Source organism: Chinchilla lanigera, unplaced genomic scaffold (assembly GCF_000276665.1).
Source record: "Chinchilla lanigera isolate Chin_1 unplaced genomic scaffold, ChiLan1.0 scaffold00020, whole genome shotgun sequence".
In the NCBI taxonomy this organism is placed as follows: domain Eukaryota; kingdom Metazoa; phylum Chordata; class Mammalia; order Rodentia; family Chinchillidae; genus Chinchilla; species Chinchilla lanigera.
The window spans coordinates 5,309,992-5,321,169 of record NW_004955421.1 but is presented as its reverse complement, the minus strand read 5'-3'; positions in this window follow the sequence as shown (position 1 = coordinate 5,321,169).

Here is an 11,178-nt window from a genome sequence, read left to right as displayed (position 1 = left end):
CATTTGCAGGTGAGGAAAAATCAAAGAACAAGATGATGAGATATTTGGTGGATACCACATAGCTTGTAGTTACATGGGATTGAATCACACACTAAGGTCTAGAATTCCCCAGAGGGAGCAATTCACTGCCATGAGTATCACCTCTCCCCCACCTGTCCCCTGCCCAAGTGCCAAAATAGTACAGGGTAGGACATGCATTCATTATTATTGCTAGTCATCAAACCAGCACAAATACAATGGCTTGAGACAACACTCATCTATTATTTCATAATTTGTAGGTCAGAAATTGGGTCATGTCACTGGATTCTCATGTGATGAAATCTGGTACTCAGATTTTCTTCTGTAGGATCCACCACTTGCTCCACTTTCTGTGTCCTAGCCAAAAAATCAAAGAGCCCTGACTGCTACAGGTTTTCCCTAGTAGGCTTGTACTCAACTGAAGACCTTGAACTTTTCAGGCGCTGATTGATGCTATCAACTCTGAGCGAAAGAGATCTCAGTGCTGAGTCAACTTGCCTCAAATCCTTATATAAACCCCATATTTTAATGCCATTCTGGTGACTATAACTATAAGGAAGAAGATCTCTTTACTCTGTTTGCTGCAAGGATATAAACTTCACTGCTAAGTAAATTCTCCTACTAAATGCTTTGGACTAATCACTTCGATGCTTTGGAATTCCAACAGACTCCACCTTAGATAGTTTAAGGCACTCCCTTGTGGGAACTCCCATGCCACCACGTGTGGGGTGACTTCAGCCATGTTTCAGCAGGACAAAACATCTTCCCAGTTCCAGTGATTGGCAGAATGCAGTTCCTTATAGTTGTAAAATTAAGACCTCTGTGTCTTTGCTGGCTGCCATCCAGGAGGTGTTCGCAGAGACTGCCCTGAGGCCCTTGGCAGATGGATCGCTTCATCTTCAGGAGTACATATTCTCCCTCATGTGTCATCTCTATTATGTTTCAAATCTTTATTCCAGGAAAGGTCCGGGTCATCTAATTATGCCAATCTACCTAAGCTAAACTGCTTTTCTTAAAGTCAGCTATGCCACATAAATCAAAGAGTGTGAATTCCTTCAGCATCACACTCTCGAGATCACATAAGGGTGGAATACTGGGACTCCTCTTAGAATCTGGTGTACCCTGGGACTCTCTCTACTTTTCCAAAGGTCAACCTATACCTTAACCTTGAAGATGGGAAGTATGAGAAAATCAAATGCCATCTCCAATTAACCTCAAACACACACAGTCCATGCACTCAGTCTTTCCACAGGTGCTACACCACTGAGCAAAGGTTTTGTTGTTTGTTTCCCATTTCCAAAGCAACACAATGAATAGGATTTTAATGTACAGTACGTGTAGTGAATTTTTAAAAATTAAGCTCCATTTTTTGTTGGCTATCATGTTTTGACTCTAACAGAAATACATAGAAAGAGTGCAACGTGGAGCACATGGAATGATAACTGATCAAGATAATCAGGATAATCCAGACCATGCTAGGTCATGGGACTTGTCTATTCCTTGCAGGACTGCTAGAGGCAGGACTCTCTAAAAAAAGTACTTTGAAGACCTTTTGTCAAATTAGCTGCTGATAAATGAAAGTAAAAAGAGGTCAAACCCATTAAAGTGTCGATATTCCTAGGCTTTCCCCTCCACTTGAGCAAGTAAGTGGACTATAAATACTGCATCGGACACTTAGCTCTCTGTCCTTCCCACAGTGTGTGCCCCTCCCCACCTCACTCCAGTCCGAGCAGAGGCTGTCAGTGCATACTGGGTACATGGGTTTGTCAATGCACAGCTAGAGAATGGCAGAAAAATAAGATTTAAAAGGAGGTAGAGCTAAGAAAGCTCTTTTTGAGAAACAATAAGTTTACATAGTAAAATCTAGAAAGAAAAAGGAGATGCAAGAGAAAAGTAAGTGCATACAAAAAGCAAAACAAAGAAAAAGAGGAAATTTAGAAAGTTAGATACTCCAGAGAATTATGTACTAAGAACTATGAAGACTGATATAAATTTCATGAGACATTTTATCTCAGCATGTCAATTAGAATAGCATGCACGATAGTTTTGAGAAACTAGTTAGATTATGAGCTCAGACTTCACAGATACTTTCTGGGTTCTGAATGAATTTTTTTCCTAATTAATGTACAGTTTACTTTCTAATCTATTCTGTAAAAAACTTAACTCCCTCTAAATAATATTATATTCAGCCCCCCTTATGGGTTCTATGAATCAGCCAACTATGGATGAACAGTATTTGAAAAACATTTATTTTTTTTTGACATTATTCCATACACAATACAATATATCTACAATTTAGATAAATGTACATTATTATTATTAGGTATTATAAGTAATTAGAGATTATTTAAAGTATATGTGAGAATGAACATAGGCTATTTGTAAATATGGTGCCATTTTATATAAGGGGTTTAAGCATCTGTAAATTTTGGTGTCTAGGGAAGATAGATTTTTTTTTTCTTGAGTCACACCCCTGTGGATATTGAGAAAATATTATAATGAGCTTGACGGTGAGGAGAATACCTGAATCTATTAAAAGTACGGGTCAAGTGCCCCTTACTAAAAATGTTTGGAACAAAAATGCAAAGGGGTTTCTTTTTTACTTGCAATGTTTTCATGGACTTTACTGACTGATTTCCCCTAATCCAAAAATCTAAATCCAAAACGCTGTAAAATCTGAAGCTTACTAAAAATACATGGAATCTAAAAACTAATCCAACATGACTATCACTAGGCAAGAGTAAAGAAAACAGGGGGATGGGGAGAAGAAAGTAATTGAGGTTAATGAGCTGCAATATGACCAAAATATATTATATGCATTGAACTCAATGCTTTATAAAATTAATAGGTACTAACAATAAAGAAAAAAATTTAAACTTTTGGATTTTGTGACATTTTAGATTTTTAAATAAAATTTATGAGTGAATATGTCTTTTATCTTTTGAAAAGTCCCTAACTTTGGGAAGATTATGAAAATGTTATTGACTCCACAGTTTGTGGGAAGGGTATCATGTCTAATGGAAGAGCAGAAAAGGCCAGGATTTTTCTGGAACAGACAGCTTGGAGATTGGTGTTATTATAATAAAGGACTAAATAAGTATAAACCATAGGCCCTGCTGATGTAACTGACTGGCTTTATACTTGTATATGGAACAGGACATCCCTAGTAAATGTGATATAATACTATACTATATCTTAGATGACTGGTAAAGCTTTAGTAGGTATTCTGTTGTCACTTGATAATAGCCAATGATAGTCTCCAAAATGACTACAAATGTCCTTGATTTCTGGTTTTCACACATTTTGTGCTCTCTTTGCATGTTGAACCAAGATGGCTCATGCGATAAACAGAATACAGAAGTGATGGTGTGTGCCTACCAATGTTAGGTCATGAAAGACAATGCAGCTTGTGCCTTGGACTTTAGGACTGCTCTCTCATGGATAACCAGTCACCATGTCAAGGGAGCGCTCCAGTGGCCCCATAGAAATACACATGGAGAGGAGCTGAGACCTCCCCACAAAGCCAGCACCAATTGTCAGTTGTTTGAATGAGTCAGACATTTGAGTGAGTGAAAGTTGAGTGAGTCAGCTTTTTAATTATTGTACTCCTGGCTGACAAATGACAAATGCTGTCTAATGAAATATCCTGATCCAGAACTAGACAGCCATGTACTCCTGGACACCAAACCCAGATACACTGTAAGAGCTGGAACATTATTATTTTTTTTTTTTGGTTTTTCTCCGGTACCAGGAACCGAACTCATGACCTTGCGCTTGCCAGGCAGGCGCTTTTGCCGCTGAGCTAAATCCCCAGCGCCCCGGAACATTATTTTTAAGGTACTAAATTTTGGAGTAATTTGTTCTATAGCTGCTAATCAGTTAATTTATAGACCAATGTACAGAGTCAGTGCTTAGTTACCAAACAGCAACATTGATATTCAATCCAGTGCAAACAAAAGGTAATATCCAGTCCAGTTCATAAAATAGATTTCTGCTGCTGCTGGATGATCTAGTATTGCTACTTGTAAGTACACTCCAGCAAGCAATCTATCTTGCACTTCAGACTAGTGATGACTTTTATTCTGAGGCACACTGTAGGAATCCCATAATTGTTGACTGAAAATGGACACATTGTTCATTTTTAGTTACGGTGGGGTATTTGATTACTGATTTTATTCTTGATACATTGATATCACAAATATACTAGAAATCCTTTTTATTCTAGATCAAAGCATTACTTTCCTACAAAAATAAAAAACATCCTTTTCACCTTCCTTGTCTTTATAGCAACAAAGACAGGCTTATGCTAATCTTCAGCTAGATTTAGAAACAGAAAAACTGATCACTGGTAATACCTTTAGCAATAATCAAATTGGTATTAACAGTGTTAATGGAATTTAAGTAATTATTTAAATGTATTCATTGTTCACCTTGCATAACTTGATATTCTCAGCAATCAAGAATTAATAAGCATAAATATCTACAATGTATTTATCCCGCAAAAGGATAAATATAATCCATAAGAACTGAATCACCTCAATATTTTCCCCTTCATATCTAAAACAATTAAAGATGAACCAAACCAGAAGAAATACAAATAATTACAAAATGGAAATTAATGAAGAGAAACTTGCAAACAAATAAGTGATTGTCTAAACTACAAGGTATGATCAAAATATTAAGTGAAATGTTTAAATTTGTAATAATTTGTTAAAGTAAAAGATACACCTCCATTAATTCCCAACATACTCTCCCCTACTTTGAGCACATATATTCCATCTTTCTTGCCACTTTCTGAAGCAGTTCTGAAAATCATCTTTCTTGAGTGTCTTTATAAGGTATAATAAAAAAAATGGTGAGTTCTACTGCCAAGTGCAATCTCTCAGCAAGACATGCGTGTAAATACATTTCCGTATGTCCTCATCCATCTTATTCACCAGATGTAGCACTATGTAACTTCTGGCTTTCCCCAAAGTCAAAATGACCATGAAAGGTGAATGTTTTGAATCAATTCCAGCTATTGAGATAGACACAATGCCATAATTTAAGACACAAAAGCAGACTTTTAGAACTGCTTCAGAAAGTGGTAAGAATAATAAGCATGTTCAAAGAAAGGAGGAACATTTTGAGAGGGTTGAATGGTAATGGGTCTTTTAATGCAATATTTATAAAATTTAAATATTCACCATGTTTTCCATCATCATATCTTGTTGATCATTAAAACTTGATAATTTTGAAAGTCTTCCTGAACAGGTAAAATACTACTTAAAATGTGAAGAATTACAACCATTCATTTTTGCAATACTTTTAAAGGCAGACATGGTATCATTTGGTATATTTTTAGAAGAAAAACTAATACCTATAAAAGCAAAGTATATCTTGGCTTCAATAAGTCCAGGAAAGAACATAGATGTTTCTAACAAACTTTGTCAGTCTAATATTAAGGGTGATAATGTATGTCAGAAGTAGTAAAGAATAAACTAAACTAGTTTAAACAATAATAATAACATAGACTGAGAAATATTGAATGCTCAGTGTAGGAGACTGAAAAAGTGGACATACTATCACCACATCTATTCAATATAGTTCTGGAGTATTTAGCCAAGAGAAAGAAATAAAGGAATAAAGATAGGAAAGGAAGAAGTTAAATTATGTTTATTTGCATGACATGCTACTTTACATAAAAGAGCCCAAAAATTCCACCAAAAGCTTTCTAGATTTAATAACCAATTTCATAGATGGATACAAAGTCAGCACTCAAAAATCAATAGCACAAACAACAAACTCACTGAAAGAAAAATTAGGAAAAGCACACTTTTCACAATCGCATCAAAAAAATTAAAGTAATTAGGAATCAATGTAGCAAAGGGAGTAAAAGATCTCTACATTGAAAACTATAGTACTCTGAAAAAGGAAAATAAAGAGGATATCAGAAAGTGGAAAGATTTCCCTTGCTTACAGGCAGGAAGAACCAACATAGTGAAAATGGCCATACTCTGAAAATTGATATAGAGATTTAATGTAATCCCAGGCAAAATAGCATTTTGTAGTGTAGACTGGTACAACCACTGTGGAAATCAGAGTGGAGATTCCTCAAAAAACTAGGACTAGATGTTCCATTTGACCCAGCTATTCCCCTTTTTGTTATCTTCTGAAAAGAATTAAAAGCATCATACCACAGTGATATATGCACACCCATACTTATAGCAGCACAGTTTGTGATAGCTAACTCTTGGGAACAACCCAGATGTCTATCAACCAACAAATAGATGAAGAAGATGTGGTTTTTTATACAATGGAGTACTACTCAGCCACAAAGAAGGATAAAATTGAGACATTTATAGCTAAATGGATGGACCTTGAGACTGTACTCTTAAGTGAAATAAATTGGACATATATGTGTAAATATTGCATTGTTTCTGGTGTGAGAAACTGAAAGTGTAAATAAGCACCAACATGTATAATAGATGTCAAACAGGATGTAATTGTTAGAGGGAAAGGGAAACAGGGGTGGAAGGGAAAAGAGAAAATGAGAAAATAAAGAATAAAATGAAAACAAAGGTTTGTAAATAAGGAGGAAAAGAGGGCTTGAAGTGAGGGGAGGACAATGGGAATAAAAGAGGAAATAAGATATATCATGTACATGGTACAAATTCCCTACAACGAATATGATAATTATACATATCTAAATTGTACCAATAAACTAAATTATTAAAAAGTGGACATAATAATTCATAGTTCCCTATTGACATTTTTGGCAACATGTCTGTAGCGCCTTCAGTGAAAACGTAGAACTTACTTCCTTGCTTTTTAAATCAGGGCTGATCTTATGGTTTGCTTTCTGTATATCCACATGGAAAGAGGTTGTATCAGAAGAAATCCACTAGAATGCAGAAGAGATGGTGTGCAGCTCTGAGCCTGGGCCCCGGAGACATTGTGTGCTCCCGCTCTGAAGCTCTGTCTAGACACCATGGAACAAAGGACATGAGCAAGTCAACTGCAGGGTGCGAGGGCACAGGTAGACAAGATGAGCCATTCCAAGCTGATACCAGATGTTGGAGCTGAGATTAGAATAACCACACAGTCACACCTAGGCTAAACTCCCAACCTACAGCATCATGGTCTAAAAAATTGGTTGATTTTTAAGTCCCTAAATTTAGGAGCAGTTTGTTATACAGCGATCTCTAGTTGGTATGCTCTAGGTTTCACTTTAAGTGTTTTACACTCAATATTTACAGCTGTCCTTGCTACATGCTATAAGGTATGTAGTATTCTTGTCCAGACTCATTTTACATGTGAGACCTGAGGTACAGAGAAAACAAAGAGAATTTGTTGCTTGATTAAATAATAAAATCTAAAGGGGGAGATCTGGTTGGATTTAGCTATATCTGGTCTAGTACTTCAGGCAACATTACTTGGGCATTGCTTTAATTGTTTTCCATTTTTGGTTGCTATAGTTCAGGTCTAGAATGTCCCCTCAAAGACTCAGGAGTTCAAAGTTTGGGCTTTGGGAAGGTGACTGGATCACAGGGCCACTCTACTCATCAGTGAATTCACCTATTGGTCAGTTCAGTAGCTGAATGTGCTGCTAGGAGGTGGGGTCTGGTTGGGTGAGAGTCACTGGAGGGTAGACCTGAAAGAATGCATTCTTGTCCATGGCTCCTCCATTCTCTCCCTCTTCCTGGTTACCACGGGTAAGTGGTCATTCTCCAGCAAGGCCCTTCCTCACACCATTTCTACCTTGGAGCCAGCTGGCCATGGGCTGAAAACATAAGCCCAAACAACCTCTTCTCCTTTAAGTCGGGTATTTTGTCCCAGACATGAGAAAATGACTAAGATGGACTCTATCTTCCAGACTCTATGTTTATTCTCATATAGTCTTCTTTCATGTGAGCACATGTTGACTGATTATAGTCCCAAGTTTGCCCTATCCTTATAGTTCATAGGAAGAACACCTAGCTCTGATTAGTCAAACCTAGTGACATGTTCAATCAAGGGACTAGGGACAATTGAAGCCTTGTGACTTAAAGTTCCACGAGAAGCACCTGGTAGAGATGGGCTGGGAAGAGCTATTCCCAGTTGGAAAAATAAGCACTGGAGAGACAATAGCATTCCGTCCTCCCTATGGCTCATGAATTCAACAAAGTAGAAGCTGAGACTCTTTACTAGTGAAATGACTGCAAATCTTTACTGGCTCTTTTAGTTTTTACAGATTTACCTGATGTTTGAAGAACAGCATTTTATCCCCAGCTAAATTGGAGAGTGGATTATTTGCTTTACAAAAGGATTCTTGACTTTACAAAGGATTTCCAGAATAGAACATTAAATACCAACCTCCCCCTAGTGCATTTAAACTATGATTCCATTTGCAAGCCACTGCTTCTGAATGCCTCAAATTCTGTTTCCCCTGAGGGTGGGCTAGGCAATTTTTAAGAACCCTTCCAATTTAAAAATTAAATAAATCTGTGACCAGTAATGCATAGTGGCAGAGACCAGGACTTTGGAACTGAATAGCCTACTTACCAGCACTGGCTGTGTCAGTGAGGTATGAGCTGCCTGATGAATCTGGACAACTTGCTGAACAACTCTGAGCCTCATAACACTCCCCTGGAAGTGGGACATCAGCAGGTTCATTGTATGGATTAAATAGGTTAACAAGAAAATATTTAGCACATTCCTAGGTACATTTAAATATTTTGCCTGTAAATGTTTTGGTTTATTTTCAGTCTACAGGAAAAGATCCACAGTGATCTGTGCAAAATGTAGTTTTGCACTTGTCAAACTGCTCTCCTTAAAATCCCAATGTTGTCACACTGCTCTAATGAAAATCCAGCTCCTTAGAATGTCTTACTAGGTTTCTCTGTCTGGCCTCTCCCTAGCAGCTCAGTATCTTCACTTACCATGCTCATCTCCATCTGTATATACCTCCTACTGTTTTTCCAAATTAAGCCAAACAAAACAAGGTCTTTCCCTTGACCCCACTTCGGCTAGCCTCTGCTTCATTTATTTTCCTGTCTTGGCCTTGAAACTTCTTAGATGATTTACCCAGTCTTTGGCTTCAATTCTTGTCCTCCTAACTGCCTACTTGGCTTTTCCATGTGGATATATCATACAAGTCTTAGCAGAGAATCTCCCTGATCTATCTCTTTGCCCTACTTTTTCACCCTGAATATTTCCTAGAATCAGTTCAAGGTAACTCCGCCCTACTGGTTGCTCAGGCTTGAAACTTTGAATAAATATCTGACTGTCCTCACCCACCATCCAATTCATTAGCCAAACTCATTTCCTCGTCCTCAGAGTATGGTTGAAAGATGGCCATTTTTATTAGTCCGCTTTTTGCACTATGACAATATAACTGAGTTAATCTGCTTGTAAAGAAAAATGATTTCTTTTGCTGCACAGCTTTGAAGGTTCTAGACCATGATGAGTTGACCCCTCTTGTTTGGGCCTGTGGTGGCAGCACATCATGGCAGTAGCAAATAGCAAGAAAACTACCCTTGGCCTGCTGCACTTTTTCACCAGCAACCTACAGAGTTCCTTTCTTCATGCTCAGGGTGTAACTCATCCTTACTCTAGTGAGGTCAGCCTTGATCACTGCTTAGAAAGGCAACTCAACTTCAACCCAGAACAATGCACAGTTCTCATTCTCCTCCACTTTTTATCCATGTCCCTTATCTTCTTGTATAACACTATGTAACTAAGTCATTACAGTTATTCTTGCTGCCCCCTCCCCAAATATATACTCTTCAAGGACAATGTCTTTGTCTGCTCATGTATCTCAATTAATGAGAGAATTGCCTATCATGTACTAAGTGCTCAATAACATCTATTGAGTAAGCATGTGCTGTTGCCATGCTGGTCTTCTTCCCTAACCCAAAGCCACCCTGACCTCCCTAATTTACTTTCCCAATTACAAACTCAGTGTTTTCCTCTTTCTCTTCCACAGCACTTTTGAGAGATTTAATTTTACATTTGTTTTGTGACTCTACAAGCACTACCAGGATAGATTTAAGAATTCAAGCTCTTTTGGTTTTTACTTACCATCTTATAACTAATATCTAAGAATATCTGGTCACCGAGGTATAGCACAATAAATGCTTGCCTAGCATGCACAAGGTTCAGAGTTCAATCCTCAACACTGTAACAGGAGGAAAGAAGGAAGAAAGGGAGGGAGGAAGAGAGAGGCAGAGGCAAAGGCAGAGAAACAGACCATATATATATATATATATATGACATAATAAGTAGTTCACAATAAATATCTGTTGGATAAATAAATTATAGATGGTATTATTGTTAGTATTTCCTTGTTAATGACCACCAAGTATATACACAATTAGCATAATTAAAATCAATCTTCTTTACTTGCCACTTGGAAAATTGCTAATGGCTTCCGCTAGACCAATGCTCCTGCAGGGCTTTTAAATTACTCCTACTTTCTATTCTGTGTGGCTAAAGGCATATACCAAGTGAACTTCTTGCCTTTTATTACAATTTTATATCAGTATGATTCATTTTCCTCTGAATCAAGCCCTTTCATTTCCATCTTGGAAATATTTTGTTTCCTCTGAGTGACAACTCAAAATTAGTTAATTGTACCAAAAACAAAATCCATTTTTACAGTGTTTTCTTTTGAAATAGATTTTATGAGACAGCAAGACTCACATGAGTATTACTAAAAAAAAGAATATAATAATCCATTGAAAATAGTGGCATATTTCTGGATATTCAATGAATATGCAACCACCATAATTCTAAATATATAAAATTATGAATAATCTATTTAGAAATAACATCATACAGTATATGCCCTATTTCAGTTGGTTGTATCAGTATTTTTTTTATTTTAAAAATAAAAGAAGGAAAACATTAACAGACTACCGTTTACAAAATAACAAAAGAACAATACAACCAATACAGAGTTACAAGCAAAGTGGTAAGAAATTAACAATGCTTGTTGTATTACATATTGATATCTTTAAAGTGGTTTCTCAGGAAAACAGAGACATGTAATATTGATCAATCAAAGAATCATTAACTGTTTCTTTCAGAAAAAAATAGAAGACAGTAGTTCAACTATGTTAACTATCCTGTATATACATACATACAAAATTTCTCCTTTCCTTTCTCTTTTCCCACATCCCAGTTGCCCTTTACCCTTGA